A 12,514-nucleotide genomic window follows, 5' to 3' on the forward strand; every position below is an offset into this window, starting at 1 on the left:
AGCAAAGGGGACCCTGAACAAAAGGTGGGGGCTTTCTGATTAAAAAAATCATGTTTCTCCTCCCTGGGGCTGCTGAGGTATGGACAGGCTAGACAGGACCAGATCCTGCTCTGACAGCATGAACCTGCAGCAATTCCTCAGAGGCCAGTGGGATGTTTATTTTATTTTATTTTCAGATCCTGAATACCGTATTAAACCAGAACTCATACACCAAGCCAATAACATCCCCCTGACACAAAGCACGGCACCTCGTTGCTGCTCACACCACGCCTGCTGCCTCGGCTGACAGCTGCAGTGGGTGAAGGGCAGTGACATTTCCCCTCATTTCTGACCTAAAGGTTTGTGCAGAAGTTCGATGGTGAAGGAGATTCCAAGGGTGAGGACCAAGGAGAAGACCATCTTATGAACATAGCACCACCATCATTCCCCCACTAGGCTTGTTCAAGAAGAACAAGAAGACCATTCACAGAAGCAGCCATGTCTGTGTGCCCCATAAAACCAGATTATTGTTTCATTCAAAGGTTTTCTTTTACTCACAGGTGGTGGGATTTCACCAACATAAATGTTTGGTTGTGGTTTTTTTTTTTTTTCACATACCTGTGCTCTCATGTCATGCTGCTCCTCACATGCGCACATGCACTTTCATGGGCAGAAGGTTTTCCCATCCTTGTAAAACATATCCCTGCCCTGAAGTGCTTCCAGCCCCAGCCTGGAGCAGGGACAAGCACGGTCCACCCCTGCCAGGTGTATGGGAAGACGACCAACACAACCTCATTGCACCCCACCAGACCCAACAAGACCCGAGCTGAGCGCCTGCTCTACCACCCATGAACAGGCTGACCTCTCAGTACCCCCGTGGCTGGGAAAAAAATTGTTTTGGCAGGCTGGAGTTGGTCCCCATGGCTCCAGTTCATCGTCGCTGCTCTAGCTGGGGTATTTCCATGCCGAAATAGGATGGCAGACAGACGACGTGGAGACCTCTGCCCAAGCCAAGCTGTCGAAATGCAAGCCAGGTCCCGTCGATAACTACGGAGTGGTGCCTGAATTAATATTCCCTGGTTTTCAGCAGAGCTTTTACTTAATGCTTTCTAACACCTACAGCTGGCTCCCAACCACATGCCCCTGAGCATGCCTCAGGGCAGACTCCAGCCTATGGGTTTTTCTCCCTGTATTATCCCTCCGAGGTGCTCTTGAGAGGTGAACAAAATTCCCATCAACTTGGGTGATGCGGAAAAAGGGGGCTTGGCATTGCAAATCCAGGGTCGTGCCATCAGAGGTGCTGATGGGCTGTTGCAGACAGAGCCCAGAAAGCAGGTTAACCCGTCGGTGGAGGAAAGATTTCAGCCTAAACCGTGCAGCAGGTATAAATAGGCAGCTGCTGAAACAGAAGTCATCGCCCGAGCTTTTTGAAATACTGGCATGGAAAAAAAAAGAGGTCTCCGTGGCATCTGCCCTCCACCTAGCTGCCCTCTGGGCTGCAATGATGCACCTTGGGCTGCCAGGATGGCCGTGCCTAAATCAACCCCCTAACCAGCCCAAATCCCCCATAAAGGAACATGCATCAACCCAAATCACCCGTAAAGCCGTACCCACAGGTTTACAGCTGGCCGGGTACCCCGCCGGTGCCATTAACTCACACCACGCTGCTGCTGCCTGATGGATGCCAGCACTAACACCTCTCCCCCACAGGCTACCCGCGTTTGCCAGGGATCCGTGGTCGCCTTTCGGGGAAGGTTTAAAGTGCCTCAAAGCACCTTTATTACAAATTGGGCCAAGCCCAGCTCTTCCAAACTGGAAGGTGAGATTCACGAGTTGCACATCTCACCTCGGTGACCCGATGGCCCAATTCTGCTTGCTGCTGCTGCTTTTGTTGGGTTTACTCCCCTTGTCTACAGCCTGGATGGCCATCTACACCTCCCGGAGGACTTCTATAACCTCTAGACTTATGGAGGACCATCTCACCCCCATAACTAACTAGGAGAGCCATCATCTAAGCACGACAATGCAGAACCCTGCCAGGTGGCTCCTCCGATGAATACAATTGTCGTATTTACCACATGTGCACATGCACACACAGAAAACTGGAGGGGGTTTCAACCATAACTTTTGGATGCAATGTTTCACAGGCTCCAAGGCATTTCACTGGGAGTTTCCCTACCCCTGCCCCTGCCCTGCTCTGTGTCACAGTGGCACCGGTTACACTGCAGCTGTAAGATGTGTATGGCAATTATTCGTAATTGTATTCACTTGCTCCATATAAAAATATCAGCACGGTTGCATGAATGATTTGTGTAATGATATATTTGCTGTTATTAGGACCTAATATGTTATGCCTGTAATTACATACTGTGCCCCATATAATAGGCCTGGAATTGCTGTGTAAATTTTGGGTAATTATAGAAAACTATGCTACAAACAGGTCCCCCTAGACCAAGTTGAGCATTCACTACCAGGAAATAACCATTATTAAGGGCTCTGCAATAGACAAACCGATAGACCGAAAGCCAAAAGCTGTCTGAATATATAGCAGCAATGATTGTGAAAAGAAAGAGCTTGTGAGTATATTGGGGGGGAGAAATCTCTAGTGCAGGGCAACAAGAGAAATATCAGCCCAGGTAGTGCTACGCCTGGGGAACATTTCTCCTAACTCCATTTTAGGTGCTGTTCTGGCAGAAATCCGAGGGATCCCTGGTGCAACGCCGCGTTTTGCTTCAGCTCCAAGTCGCACAAGCTCGCTCAGATGCAACTGCTCCAAGTGAAGTGGAAGCAGTGCTCATCATTAGGAAAAAAAAAAAAAAGCAAGTTATAACACTGCATCTAGATTAAAAGTCTGCCAGAGGTCATTACAGCTTACTGCATAGTCAGGCTTTTCTAAATCGGCTGGAAACATTGACATTGATTAAAATTTATCCTCTCCTTCCCAGATGCAAGAGCTTTTCCAGATTTCAACACACTTCTTTTTTTGTAAAGCTGATCCTTCCCCCTCCTCACTGCAGTATCTGCACATCTTCTGTTGAAAATCAATAGCAATAGCAGGGTCCCTCATGGGCTTCTTGCAGTCATGAGCCTTTCTCCCAAGAATGGGCCAGGGTGGGAAGAAATGAGATCAGCCATCTTTATGGCTGAGTGAACAGTTACAGGCTTTGAGGGCTTTCTCATGGTCGTGAGCCTCAGAACAACTTCTGATTATTTTAATTTCACTGCAGCCTTCCAGCTTCATCAACTACACTGCCAACTTCTATTAAGGTTCCATTAAAAGCCAATGAAACACAGGGCTTTTTACAATACCCTTGACGGAACAATTTCCCTTTCTGGATACAGTAAAAAATTTCAGCCAAAAATACATCTTTTTGGTTAAAAAAAAAAAAAAAGGAGACAATTTCAAGCCGATCAAAATATTTCATAAAATGTTGTCAGCTTTCTGAGCCAGAAAAAACAACCTAGAATAGGCTAATTTTCAAAGTAAAACATCAATTTTCCTTTCTGCCTATCATAATTACATTTGTTTCCACTTGCTTATTAAAAGCCCTAGATATCAGACAATATTTCACTTTGTACCGAGCAAAGTGTTTTGTTCAGATCAAAACATTTTCTACAGCACTTCATTACTGATAGATGCTTGGTAATTGAATTTTCTTGTTATTAGTTTTACCTTTTGCTTCAAGGATCCTAACAGCTCTTTGCTTTAAGTTTAACTAAACTTAGCAACAGAGAGAAGGACAAAGCCTGCCCTCAGATATAATCAGCTGAATTCGAGCAAATCATGATTAAAACAAAATGTGTAGTAAAAGGTGAGGGCTGGGGGGAAGGATAAAATTTAACCCCAAGTTACACATAGAATAAGCTTGCCCAATACACTGTTGAAAGGTTTTAACCCATAATATGCCAATAACTAAAATCTGTGGCTTTTCACAGCAGTGTTGAAATACCAAGTCTAATTTGGGAACGCCCATGCACGTGCTTGGGCCTCCTGGGGTTTTGGGGATTTTTTTGTAACATCAAGCACAAGCGACCACTTTGGTGCCCAGTGACCCAGTATCAGGGATGGGTTTTGCGCAGGGAAGGATTGTGTGGCTTCAAATACTGGGAAATACTGTTAAAATTAAGTTCCTGCCCCTACTAACATGCTTCCTTCCATTTGGCACTTTGCTCTAAAAGAGATGACCAGGGCTGGCCCCCGCCCCATGTACATAAGTGTCCATAAAATGTGGGCTTAAACGTATGGGCTTGTCAATGAAAAGGAAGATCTCATGGCTCTACCCCTTTTGATGCGTTATAATTGTATTGAACTCATGAATTATACCACAAATCACTCTGCTGGGCTGCCATGGGAGGGAAAACAAGGGAGTTTCTTGGGAAGAAGAAGCCCAAGAAGGCCAAAAATGAGACAAGCTGGCAAGACCCAAGGACTGGCTTGAGTCCCTGGTTGAGGAGCTGGCAGGGAAGGGCCATGGGAACAAGGGCTCATGTGGGGAGAGCCGTGATGGACCAAGATCCCCACCCCATCACTAGGACGTGTGTTGGAGAAACCAGCGGTCTGGCACAAAGCACTGAGTGGGTGCTCCTTGCTAGAGTGATGTCTCTTCTGTAAGTAGAAGGGAGAGGATCTTACATAAAAATACTGCCTAGTTATCATGAGACAGTCATAAGACAGGCTTGAGGGAGCTAAACGAAGATGAGAGATAAAAACCTTCCTTCTGGAATCTCCTAATTTACCAGTGCTTGGGTTTGCAGCCTCGAAGCAGTTTGTATGCGTACACCACCTACGCACTCCAGCGCTGCCCTGAGATTTACGGACTGCACATTTGTACGTGTCCCGTTCAAACTAATTGCCATGACCTCACATAAAACAGCAATAATCAACTATCAATAATACTTTGGGAACTGGAAAAAAAAATGGAAAGGAAAGAAAAATGCTCATTCTTAATAAAAACTGGTGCTGTCAGGAAATTGAACCTTCTGTTAGCATTGGTTACAGGAGCCAAAAACATCGCTGCTGAATGTTTCTGGGGAGCATATGCTTTATGTAGCTGAAAGATACTCTTCTACATCAGGCCTTTGTAATTGCACAGACATGGAAAATCAGGTAGAAATCGTAAAGATTTCCTTTTCCTCTGGTAGCTAATCAGCCCAGGATGCGTTTATGTACAAGCAGAGGGCTGTCTCCATCCCAGCCCCTCTCTTCCCGGATCCCCAGGATGCAGCCCGAGGTGCAGTGTGCTGACATTTCCCTAATGAATCAAGCCATTTGCTCCAGAATTACAAGATGTGGGGCCAATATTTTCAAAACCTGCCTTCAAAACTCTGGCAGCAATTTAATGTGGTCGTGTTTCCGAGTGCAAAGTTCTTCATGTATGAATGCTCGCACTCAGGGTTTATTTGCTTGGACTGCACCGACATCTGTGTGGGGAGCGTGAACCCAAAGTTTTCCATGTGCCAACTGCTCGTGGGGGAAAATGGGTCTAATGGTTTAGAATACAGATAAGGACTGATTTGGAGATCCTGAGTGGTGTTTAGAGCAATAGAGCAGGGAGTGAGTTAGAGGAGGGGACAATGAGCCATTTTTACAGTGCCTTGAAGCGAGCCCAGCAGTATTGCTACATTCCCTACGTCTCCCATTCCTTGCACTTCACTAAGGGGGTGAGAAGTGCCTTTCTGCACCAGTCTGGGAGCGATGCAACGCAGAACACAGTGCACAGGTCCCACGGGTGGCCTCAGGCCTGGACACAGCCTGGTCACATCGGCATCATCCAAAAACCAAGACTAATTAGTCCTCGTGGGAGCAGAGCAGTGCTGGGGCTGCGGTGCTCGCAGGGATGAGATCAGGAGCTGAGTGGGGGCCTATCCTTTGGGTGCACTAAGCCTCGCAGACCCTGCCTGGGGACCCCTAACACCTCATCTGTTATGCTCTGCTTGGAAGGGAAGGGCCACGGCTCCACCTGAGCTCGATTTTTGCACTATGCTTGTAGTTCTTAATTATTAGAGACATTCGCTGTCTCAGATGCATGGAGGGGGGGGACTGTGATGTAGCGTGCACACAATAAGTGCAAAACAGAAAGATGCCCCTTGCCACAGCCCCCCCATAAATCTACACCAGCTTTCCACCATCCCCATTTTTTTTTTCTATTTTTAAAGAAAAAATAAATTTAATGCAGGAAAAAGAAATAAAAAAAAAAAGAAGAAGAAGAGTTGCAGCTTTTACAGAGGAAAGTGTGCTTGCTCAGGAAGCATGAAATTAAAAGCTCTCAGGCATGTGTTTGCCCAGCTCCACGCCGCCTGTACCTCGCCAGCTCCGCAGAGGGCTGGGAGCTCACTAATTCCCTCCATGGCCTCATCCTGCAAGCACGCAGCCCCACGAGCGAGGCTTACTCATGGAAACGCTATGCCTGCATTCCCGGCCGCGAGCGGCTCGGGAGGGACCTGCTGGTGGGCGCCCGGGGACACGGCTGGCACCGGCCGAGCCGTCAGCCTGGCACCGACGGGAGGGCTCCAGCAGCAGGGCAGCAAGCCACCCACCTCGGCCGGGAGCATGGGATCCCACGTGCTCTGAAGGACACCCTCTGGCCATGGCCGAGGCCACACTTGGATGTTTTCTGACAACGCAGGCAGCAAAACCTGCTCTTGGAAGAAAGGGGATTCAGGCAGCTCTCAGCAGGCTGCTGAGACACATCCAGGAGTTTTACTGGAACCAGCTTGCCTGTCTGTCCACCCCTGTGTTATCAGAGCATGTCCTGAGCTGTATTTCCCTTTCGAAAATTCATTTGCTGTACATCCCATGGTCCCCTCCAGCAGCAGGTGGAAAATTCGAGGCTGGGTGCGAGACACACAAAGCTGGCTCCTGCCTGTTGCCCCCCCAGCAGTGACAGTGCCTTGCTTGGTGCCCTGCTCCTCATCCTCCCAGCTCAGACTCAATGGGGCAAGCTGGTCTCTGCTCCACCGATCACATCTCCTGGGGCAGGAGAGGACCCCTGGGGTCTGGAAGCTGCGGCACCTCCCGGGTTGTCCAGCCCATGCGATCCCCATGGGAGGCTGTGGCCATGCATTGTGCCACACTGTTGTAACCCTGACCCTCCTGTGCCCCACCAAGCACCCTCCCTTCCCCTTTCTGGTGGCTCAGTGTGTGTCATATCACGCTTTGGAAGAGAAGAAAGCTGAAGGACCTGCTCTTCTCTGAGAGCTGGGGCAGCAAAAGTAGCGTGCTTTCTTTCAAACCCAACAGGTTTTAAAAGGTTTGCCCCCACTGGGGACAAATCCCCCTGGGACTGAGGTTTGTGCCCATCACGACAGAGGCTGAGGTACTTCCCAGGACCCCAGAAATCCCCCGAGGACCGTGGTGACCCCCCCAGCACAGCCCCAGCCGTATCGGTAACGGTGCGCCAACGTGCACGTAATGCCTTCCAGACTCCTCCGGTTTGACTGAGCCGTATTTTGACATCTCGGGGAAAACATTTTGCAAGATGCACAGTCAAAGCCTCTTTCAAGCCGAGATGTTGTGGAAAGCGGCGCGAGCTCTCCAAGGCACTATCTCTCTCTCTGCCAGCTGCTCTGATGAAAGCTCCCTGTGCAGGCCAGAAGATAGAGCAGGGAATAATACATTCCTTTAAATAGCATCCTAGCTGGCTTGGGGAGCCCACGGCCATTTTAACTCACTTATAATTTGCCTGTGGTTCAGCCCTCTCTTCTGCTCCAGGCACCGCGGCCAAGCGAAGATATGGGGAACCTTTAAAATGGCATTAGCTGGTCCACGACCATCCAGGGAGTGCTTGTGTCCATGTCCTTGCCTGAGCAATATTGCACGCTGCACTGTACCTTCCCTGTAATGTGCTGCTCAGACCTTAATTACCCAGAGGTAACTGGCACGGGAAGACACCGAGGTCAGCAGAGGAGGCTTCATTCCACCAGGGATGCATCTCAGTGCACTGATGGCTCCCCTAAGATGTGGCACTGGCCAGAAAATACTCCCCTAACATCTTCCACGTGATGTTTTCCAGAGGCAAAGCCGGCTAAAAAGGTCCCTGAATGTCCTCTTCCTTCAGCCCCGTGCAGCCATCTGCAAACCAGCTCAGTGAGAGAGTCAAATGCTTGGGGCCAATGGGGGGAACTGAAATAATTGAGATTTTAAAAAAATTACAGACCCCATTTGCAGCATGACCCCAGAGCAATTTCTGTATAGGAAGAGTTATTTAGAGTAGTTCCCAGTCTCCCACTCCACAGGAGATTTTGAATGAAAACTTAAGATTTAGTGGCACAAGACTCCAGCTTAAATTAAAAATAAAAAATTAAAAAAAAAATGGGGGGGGGGAGAAAAATACCAAAAAGTTAATTTTCTTCACCAAAATCTGAAATTCTTCCACAAAGAAGTCATTTTTTCCAGTCCCCAGAAAAAAAAAAAAAAAAAAAGCGAACAAAAAATCAGCATTTTTCTGCGGACAATTTGTAAATGTGGTGTTCAACTTCCAATAGCCTTTCTGCAGAGCCTCCCAGCCCTCACTTTGCTGCATCCCTCCTCTGCATGCAAGCTCTCCAGGACAGGGCAGGTTTCTCCATCACACAGTTCATAACCCACCCTGCTCAGTGTTGTGGTTTTAATCAGATTACATGACTGATGGTCAAACCAAAGGTTTGGTATTACAGAAATATTTTGTGGTGCTGTAATATTGTGAGCCAAATGGTGTCAACCAGCAGTAAAGTGTCCCGTGTTTTACATGACCATTTTAGGGATTATCCCTAAATTTCTTTCTGGTGTCTTTCTGTCCTAAAAAAGAAAGAATGTCTTCCATTCTGCAACTCTACAGAGGATATTTTAAATAACCCATCTTGGCATGGCTCTATTTGTTAGCTGGTCTGAAAGGTTTGCATCACATAGGTCTGTAAGAAATATATTCAAGTTCATCATAGAGTATTGGGAAAAAAGATTTACATCCTCATGAAAGTCTCAGCTCCTGTGTGACAAGTGGATGGCACGTGCTTTTCTTAGCTAGTAAGATCTGTTTTCACTATGAGCTTTTACCTTGGGAGAAAAAAAAAAAAAAGAAAAAAAAAAAAAGAAAAAAAAATTATATTTGCTTTACAAGGAGAACTTCGGGCCCAAACCTCCTTTCCTGTCTTATTTCCAGAGCTTGGGAATGGGTTAATTTACACTGAGCCAAACCACAGTCAGGGTTCCTCAGACCCACAGCACAACCCAGTTTGATAGAAACCCATCTCTATGTTGCGTTTGCAGCACAAGGAGAGGCCATCGAAACAGCTTTTCATGGGTGCTGAGCTGCTTCCACACCCAGCTGCAGCCATGCTGAAGAGGACTTTGGGTTTTCAACCAAAATATTCCAGTTCTCCTGGAGATGGTGGCGACAGGTGACCTTCCTACACTCCCCCAAACTGAAAATGCAGCAGCCTCAGCATTTTTTTATTTTTTTATTTTTTCTGTGTAAAGCAGCCCTTGGGTAGCTTTTCAACGAGGACAAGCATCGTGCTGGGTCACCGGCGCAGCACAATGGGGAGCGGGGCACGCTGACAGCAGCTGCCTCGGGGTGAGCACGACATGGTGGCCACCTCCGTCCCACACACACTGCCACGACAGCGCCGGGCACGGACCTGCTGCCGTGGGGCCGCCCTCGCTGGCAGAGGTTTGCAGTGACAGCAGTGGGGACACTGCCTTTGACTTTCTGTTCTGGACATGGCTGTGTCAAAATCCAGATCCAGAGCAGCTCCGTGCTTGACGATAAGTAAAGCTGAGGGCTTGGTGAAGGCTCTTGGAGAGATGCAAACCAGCTGGATTAGGTACCGCATCTTATGGCCATTCCTGTCTCATTCCCTCAAATTACACATAGATCACAACTACTCAGCTCCATGCCTTGCACCGAAAGCCTCCATTCACCCCAATTATTTCAGTTTTTCCTTACTTTCCACATTATTTTCACCTGTCTACTTCTCCCCCCCATCCCACCATTACCCATGAGGTGGTTCAATCTTCTTGCTTCTTTCTCTCCTACCCAAGGAAGGGAAAGACAGAACTGCTGCAGCCAAGGAAAGGAGCCTGTTATCCTAGCAAAGCTTGAAGTGAAGGCGTATTCCTGCTCTGGGAGGGGATCGTGCCAAACCAGTGCCCCAACATGTCTGTTTAATTTGGGTATCTTCCCATGGCACTGCATTCAGCCACCTAAGCCACTGCTGGCTTCGCACACTCAGAGATGGCACTGCTATAAACGCATACACCCACCAAAGCATGCCCAGCGTGGGGACACCGGGAGGCAGGAGGGAGAAGAGGAGCTGCGTGTGGTGGTGCTCCCACCCTGGGCCCGGCCCTCAGATGAAGCCCGGTACCTGCAGGGGTCCCAGCTGTGGAGCCCACCAGGCCTCACCATCCCCTGGCGCTGTGAGAGCCGCCCAGGAGCACGCGGGCCGCTCACCGCGGCAGCCTGCAGCCCAGCGAATTAAGTATTCAGCAACCACTAAACTCACAAATAGACAGTAGGCGCCAGAATCCTCAGCTGCGGCTCCTTGGCCTACGCTGGCTTTACGCTGATTTAAGCCAGCTGAGGATCCGCGCCACGGGGCCAAGTCCCGCCGGCCTACCTCAAGCTGATGGCTAGCTGACGTGACTGATGACTAAGATTTCCATTTAGCCTAACTCAAAGCATGAGCAGTGCCTGTGTAGTGCTACCATTGTTGACTCCAGCCTTTTGTCTCAGGCTGTAACCGATAGGCCTAATAACAGAAATCATACTGCATGCATTCATTCACCCTCTTCGCAAACAGCATGTTATTGAGCTCAGTGGTGAAAAGGCATGCACAAACACAATGGGGCTGGGATTAAGCCCAGCTGCATTACCAAAGTAAATACTTTTGCTGCTGACAGTTTGTCTGTAGGGATTTGGAGAAAAGTTTTGTGCATCTACTTAGGCAACATATGGTTTTATTTTCCCTGTTAACAAAAACAGTAGTGGTCAAAAGTCAACACCCTCTGATGACTGTTCAGTGGCCAATGTGGAATGGACTTGGTGGTCTAAGTCCAGTTCCTTACATGTCCACATTAAAATGATTCTCTTCCTGCATTCCTCTCTCACTTGGCACTGTGGTTTACAGGCTCCGCAAGGAAGCAGAGGGGTTTTTGAGGTTAATCTCATCTGTCCTCCTTCCTGACTGAAAGCCATCGGTGACGTGGTTTGGGTTAAGATACCTTGCTCGCTTCTTTAATTCTCCTGCTGATGAAAACCCGTCCACAATCTGTTTCCTTGCAGCCTGAAGAGAGTCAGAATTAATCCGCATTAGCCGGCGGCTGGGGCACGCCAGCTAGTCAGACTTCTAAAGCAAACACAGCGCTGATGAGGACGAGGATCATGCCAAGAACACAAATGGTCTGAATTTAGCCCTTCATCTCCAAGCTGAACGCGTACAGTTCTCCAAAGACCTCTGCAATACTCAACCAGCAGCTGTTCACCTTCATGTCTGAAATTGAGAAGAAAATCCTCAAGGGCCTGGCTTTATATTTGGCAACAACTTCAGTGGGGTAGTAGAGGGTAAAAAGCTGGCTGAGCTTCCATTGGTGCCCATCTCCCACGGCTCCAATGAAGGTACTGGCAGATACTGGCACTCAGCATCGTGGGGAAATAAAAAAACAACCGCTATCAAACCTTCCCGAGCTGATTCACTTAAAAGATTTTAAAGCTCTCAAGGTGCAAACAGGTCTTGTCTACACTGAGGTAATGAGAGTTACAGCAACTAGAGCTGCTAACACTTAGCATCTGCAGGGTCAGTTAGCTAGAGCGCTGCGCAGGGGTGTTAACTAGACCCGCCGCATGAAGTAATTGTTTTTAAGGGAGTGCATCCAAGCTGGAACACAGCAGTGCAGAACATGCACACTCAGACAGGTGTAATCCCAGGCACAGTGGGTGGGAAGGAAGGCTGGAAAATCACAATGAAGAAGCCAAGAGGTGTTGTGTAATCCAGATGTCCCTGCCAATACGAAGGTAGTTTTATTGAGGGCCAGATCCCGTGCGATGCCCAGTTACTCCCACAATGTATTTACCATCCTCAGGATGCTACCGACAACTCAGGAAGCCAGAGGTCCGAAGTATTTTGCAGGGGATGCTCAAACCTGCCCAGGGACAGCCCGCGACGGGCAGGCAGCCAGGGCTGGAGGAACGAAGCCAGAAAGAGAAGATGCTGGAGCTCGGGTTGACACAAAGAGTCCATCGCAATCCCACGCTCATGCAGGCACCATCCACGGAGCAGAAGGGCAAAGCCAGAATTTTTTTTCTGTTCCTAAGAGAGGAACATCAGTGACAACAAAAGCTTATCTTAACGGGTTCCTTTCTGAAGAAATTTGGGGGTTTTCATTGAAAAAGCAAAAACTGAAAAATGTTTGGTTGCTGGCAATCAAAAACTGGAAACTTTTTGGCCACAAACCAAAACAGTTTGGGGTTTCTGGTTTTTGGCTTTGTTTTGGGATTTTGCCAAACTCCATTGCCAAAAAAAGTGCACATTTTTCAAGCTTTTTCTTTCTCAATGAAAA

Source organism: Anser anser (assembly GCF_964211835.1).
Source record: "Anser anser genome assembly, chromosome: 4".
Taxonomy (NCBI): domain Eukaryota; kingdom Metazoa; phylum Chordata; class Aves; order Anseriformes; family Anatidae; genus Anser; species Anser anser.